Source organism: Macaca fascicularis, chromosome 2, assembly GCF_037993035.2.
Source record: "Macaca fascicularis isolate 582-1 chromosome 2, T2T-MFA8v1.1".
In the NCBI taxonomy this organism is placed as follows: domain Eukaryota; kingdom Metazoa; phylum Chordata; class Mammalia; order Primates; family Cercopithecidae; genus Macaca; species Macaca fascicularis.
The window spans coordinates 10,622,086-10,627,831 of NC_088376.1; the positions used below are offsets into that span (position 1 = coordinate 10,622,086).

Below are 5,746 nucleotides of genomic sequence, written 5' to 3' on the forward strand. Positions count from 1 at the left end.
TTTTAGTGCAAATACCACTCTGGGAACGAGGAGGGTGAAGACCGCAAAGAGATCATTTGATTTGACAATGAGGAGGTCACCAGGGACCTCATAAAGAGGGTTTTCGCTGGTGTATGTGAGTATGCGTGTGGGTGTTTATAAGCCAGGTTGTAGTGGGTGGGGTGTAGGAAAGAAGTGAGATCACGGAGATGGCAATACATACTCAATAAATTTAGTTGTGAAGAGGAGACAACTTTATCAATTACTGGAAGAAAAAAATGGTTTTAAGAATTTAGAGAGATTCGAGGATACTGATAGGCTGAAAGAAAGGAGTTCCGGAAACAGGAGAGACTGATAATCCAAGGGGTAAAGAGGATAACTGGTGAAGCAGGTCCTTGAAGAAGGCTGAAGAGAAAGGGTCTAGTTCACAGGTGGTTGGACCTGCTATGGTGAGAAGAGATGCCTCAATCTCTGTTCTTACCAGAAGGGAAGAGGAACGGAGAGGTTTGCTGGTGGTGTGTTTAGAAGAGGAGGGGCAGGAGAAGCTCAAAGGAAACACAGTGATAGTTATGGACTGAATGCCCGTGCCTCCCACCCACCACCAGATGTATATGTTGAAGCCTAATCCAAAATATGCTGGTATTTGGAGGTGAGACGTCTTGGAGATAATTAGACTAGGAGGGTGGGACCTCATGAATAGCATCAGTGCCCTTATAAAAATATCTCAGGGAGCTCTCTAGCACCTTTACTACTATGCGAGCATAAAACGAGAAGTTGGCAGTCTGCAATCCAGATGAAGGCCCTCACCAGAACCCGACCATGATGGCACTCTGACCTTGGACTTCCAGCCTCCAGATTGTGAGAAATAGATTTTTCTTGTTTTTTCTTGCCACCCAGTCTAGGTTACTTTGTTGTAGAAGCTTGAACTGACAGTGACATTCTAGTTGCATCCCATCATTGCGTAGATGGGGAAATGGAGACTCAGAGAAGTGGAGCAATTTGTTCCAGTTGTGATGCAAGTAAATGGGGGAGCCACCGCTGAGAATGACTTCTCCTGACCCCCATGCCTGTGCTCTTTTCACTCCCCACTTGCTTCTCAGACTCTCATGGCCTGGAGAAGACCCTGAAACAAGGGAGGATGAGCAGTGATATCTACCAAATATACCAAAAACAAGGTGAGCTGATTCGAGATTTCACCTTGAGTCTATCTAACAAATGAGATCTAACAATTGTACCTCCTCACAAGCAGGCACAAGCTCCTCGGAGACAAGAGCCTTCAGAATGTCTTCTGGGCTTGTCAAACAGGCTCAAATATACTTAATATTCTGTGAATCTCCTTTGAGGCACCTGGCCCTGCATTCTTCACAAAGAACCACATAAAATAAGAACTCTAAGACCCTCATCATTTTCTGGTGTCTGCTTTGACTTGCTTTCTCTCAGCTAGTTCTTTCCACATCATCCTCACTTGCTTCTTACACCTACATCCTATGGCTTCCAGGAGATGCCTGGAATTTTCTTGCCAGATTCTCCCTAAATGAAGACTCCTCTGGCTCACCTTCCTGTGGTCACCCTGAGCAAGGCTCTGTTGCTGGTTTGCAGTCCCAGAGTCCCTCATGCAGGCGGGCATCCTCTAAGGGCAAGTTTTCACTGACATCACCCTAATTCCCTGGAGTGGGACTTGAACAAGTGAGTCATTCCATGCTAATGTCACTGTTTTTACTAATGTATAATTTTTTAAAAATAGTTTTTTTAAAATTATTAATCCAGTAACTATTTGTTGAGCGCAAAGTGCCTGGTGGAGGTTGGAGCGATGAGTCAGACATAGTCTCTGTTTTCAAGGAGTTTTTGCCTAATATTAAGGGAGCTAAACAGCAAATTAAACAGCAAGTGTGAAAGTGCTTAGCAGGATGCCTGGCTTAATAGGTGAGAAATTATTTTCATTTAAAAAATGATATACATAAATATCGAGAAGGGATAAATGTGGTTCTAAGAACAAGGAGATTCCTAGATTTAGCTAGAAGCCCAAGGGAAGAAGTTGAATATAAACACGAAGCATGAGCCAGGTTTGAGGAGGCAAAGGTGGGGTTGTTGGGGGAGGGGGGCACATTCCAGATGAAGGGAGCTTGTCTAATATGCCACTGTGTTTACAGGTGAAGTCACCTATTGAGAGAAACCCTGGAAGTTTAGCGTCTCTTGTCCCGCAGCGATGGAGTACAAGAACTGAGACCCATGTCAAATGCTGTGATTCCCAGAGCTGGTGCCCTGTGCAGGACTAGTTCCCAAGGAGAAGGGCCAGAGGGCTTTGGGCGCTCCTCCCTGCCCCCCATTCTGACTCATTGTGGGACCGAGCTGAGTTTAGCACTTCATTTCCCTTGTTCGGGCCAGGGCGATTTGAATGCACCTGTCTCTCTGCTGTCCCTGCGGCCTGGTGAGGATGGCCGTTGTGAGGGGTAGGGAGTACTTCCTAATTGTGTTCCTGTGGTCTAGGTCCCACGTGAAGCCTGTTGGCGGTCACACTCAAATGAGGTGGGGGCAGCCTGACCACTCAGTCACACTTGGAGGATGGGTTGGCTAGTTCTTCTCACCCTCTGGTCTGGTTTTGAAGTTGCAAATTTCTTAAGTTGCTCTTAAGAAAGGTGTGGGCCAGGGCTGGCGGTGGTGAAGTGGAACTTCATCTTCAGAGAGCTGTCAGGTCTCAGCCACCGTGCTCCGTATATTCCTCCTGTGCATTCTATGAGCTCCTGAGCTCCCAACCTTCTCCTTTCCACAAAATTAGACACATCTGAAATACAGAGCAAATAGTCTCACAGGGGAAAAAACAAAAAAGATGAAGCAGTGGAGGAGAGGGGACACAGTAAAAACTACAAAATATTTCCATGCACATGGAAGGGTCAGTGTCCTTCCACACAAAGTGAGTTTGTCTGGAAACTCCTGCTACATGGATCGAAGGTTCACCTTGTTTATCTGCAAGGGCACAAGAGCTTGGCTTATCCATCCAGGGCATTGCTCCCACCAACCGCACCTGCAACAGTGGTGAAGAAACCATAGAACTCTGAAATGTATTATTATTATCACACTATCCTCAGGAACTGGGAGATACTAGGGTCAATATTCTATACAGCAATTAGAGGTGCTGACCTGTTTGAATTCTCTTGGTCTCCAGGGCAGAGGATGTTGGTGGTGATGATGATAATGCTATCAATAACTTTCTGTCATACTGAGTCATACTGCTACAAAGCACTTTCACATTTATTGGTTCATTTTATCTCAAAAGCGCACTGGAGACCCCATTCACCTTCAGAGTGTCCCCAAAAGATAAGCCACCATGGCTAGTAAGTGGACTTCAATATAGACTCATGATTTAGAGCGGAATATACTGGAACTTTTGGGATTTGCATTGTGGTATTGCCCTTACCAGCTGGGTGACCTTAGACAAACCACTTCACCCCGCTGAGCCTTGGCTTCTTCATATGTAAAAATGTGTTAATAATAACTGTCTCAGAGGGCTATTGTAGGGGTTTAAATGATTTCATGTAAATAAAAAGGCCATTATAAACTCTAAAACATTATGCAAATATTAATTGCCATCTATACAAGAATGGGCTATTTGCAAAAATGAATGTAAATATAGTTTGAGATGGCAGGTGTGACGTGCCTGAAAGAGCGCTTCACTTGGGATCTGAAGATGTGTTTTCTATTTTGGCCTCTACATGTCAGGTGGCAGTGAGGAGTGTGGCTTTCAGACAGGCAAACACCACCATGCAAAAAAAAAAAAAAAAAAAAAAAAAAACGGCAGCCACCATCCACCTGTCACCTTGTCACCTGTGGTAGACTGAATGATGGTCCCAAAGATGCTCATGTCCTAATTCCTGGAACCTGGGACTATGTTCTCCTACATGTTAAAGGGACGTTGCAGATGTGATTAAGTTAGGGGTCATGAAGTGTAGCGATTATCCCATGTCATTCAGATGAGTCCATTGGAAGGTGTAGGAGGAGAGTTGTGTGACAATGGAAACAGAGATTATGTGCATTGGAGATGGAGGAAGGGGCCATAAGTCAAAGAATACGAGAATCTCTGGAAGCTGAAAAAGGCAAGGAAATGCATTCTCCTCTACAGCCTCCAGAAGGAACTCTCTCTGCTGGCAGGTGACTTGAAATCCCAGAGAAATTAATTTTGGACGTTTGGTTTCTGAAACTGTAAAAGGATAAGTTTGTGTCATTGCAAGCCACCAAGTTTGTGCTGGCTTTGTTACAATGGCAATAGGCAACTGGTGTATACCACCTCAAAATAATCCGGCTCTTATTTTCTTTCTCCCAACCTGAATTCAACTTCTGAATAGGCCAGTGAGCATTCCCAAGTTTTCTTCTACTTTTTTGGTGGGCCAGTCTGGAGCTGACCTTTCTAGTTCTGCACAGCTTATGCATCACTGGGATTGATAACTGATAAACTAACTCATTGGTTCTGCACCCTAGATTGGCTGGAGCTCATCCTGGGGTTCTCAGGCTCAGGAAATGCAGTCTTCGTGGCTTTGAGCAAGTCAGTTAAACTCACGGGCTCTCTATTTTTTCATCTGTCATTTGGGGATAAAATTTCTTTCTATGTCTACCTCACAGGGTGAAGATTTAAGAGAAATGATATCAATGAAAGCTCTCTGCCACTTATAAAATGCTCTACAGGTGTGAACCCTGTTATCATCATCATTAGTATTATTTTATTTTATTTTTAAAAGAATAAAAACTTTATTAAATGAAATGAGTTATAATTAAGAGTTTCTGTTTTTTTCTTTCTTTAACTTTTATTTTAGGTTTGGGGGTACATGTGAAGGTTTGCTACATGCCATGGGGGTTTATTGTAAATATTATTTCATCACCCTGTACCCAATACTTTTCTTCTCCTCTTTCTCCTCCCACCCTCCCCTAGTATTATTTTAAAAACGTACAATTTTCCAGCTTAATCTCTTTCAAACTTAACATATATGTTGTGGCAATTGACAGACACTCTGATTCTAGACAAGGTTAAAAAAATCCTAAGGAGAATATCCAGTTGAGCATTGGCTTCTAAATATCTGGATTCTTCATAAGCTTAAACTTCCAATATGGACCCCAAAATATAAAGAGCAGATGCTGTGAGGCCATTAAATAATTGTTCAGTAATATCATCCATTTGGAGATGGTGAGGCTGGGCACATTTCACTTGCCTTTCTCTTCTTGGAACTAAAAATGGAATGACACATGCTAATCAGAAACACGGTCATCTGAAAACAGGGGCTTTAAAAATATCTTTCGGCCACAAGATTGCCAAGAGCAGAGGAGCTGTGCATTACTGCAAAGCCCTGCTTGCTGCATCTTGCCAGTGAATAATGAAGACTCCCACTAGTGACAGGTTCTTTCTCAAACACTCAAACCACAATTTACCTAAAGCTCTCCCTGGACCCTCAGAATTGTTTATTTGCGACGACCTCACTAGTCTTCTCTGACTTGATAAGGATTAGAAAAAACTCAATCATCTGGTAAATTTGCTCAGAGAAGCAGAGAATATTAGAATGCAAGGGGAAGGCGTTGGTGGAGGGGGCTCACATTTCTCAACCACTTAAGTCAAGTTTCAAGACTGCACTTTTCCATACATACTATCTAATTTCACACTACTATTCTATTTTTGTGACTACTATCCCCATTTCGCAGAAGAGGAATCTGGTGTTAGAGAGATTGGGTAACTTCAGAAGATCATACTAGAATGTGGTAAAGCTGGCTTTCCAGACCGTGTCTA

At 43.2% G+C, this 5,746-nt stretch overlaps 1 long non-coding RNA gene across 2 annotated transcripts; it reads left to right on the forward strand.

Annotated features, from left to right (window-relative positions):
• The first annotated feature begins 720 nt into the window (after positions 1 to 720).
• LOC102146367 (uncharacterized) lies at positions 721 to 4,743 on the forward strand. Of its 2 annotated transcripts, XR_012431781.1 has the most exons (3): positions 721 to 1,154; positions 1,478 to 1,665; positions 2,130 to 4,743. It is a non-coding gene; the product is annotated as an uncharacterized lncRNA (long non-coding RNA). The 2 variants fall into 2 exon arrangements; XR_012431782.1 differs by having other exon boundaries at positions 721 to 1,665.
• The last annotated feature ends 1,003 nt before the right edge of the window (positions 4,744 to 5,746 follow it).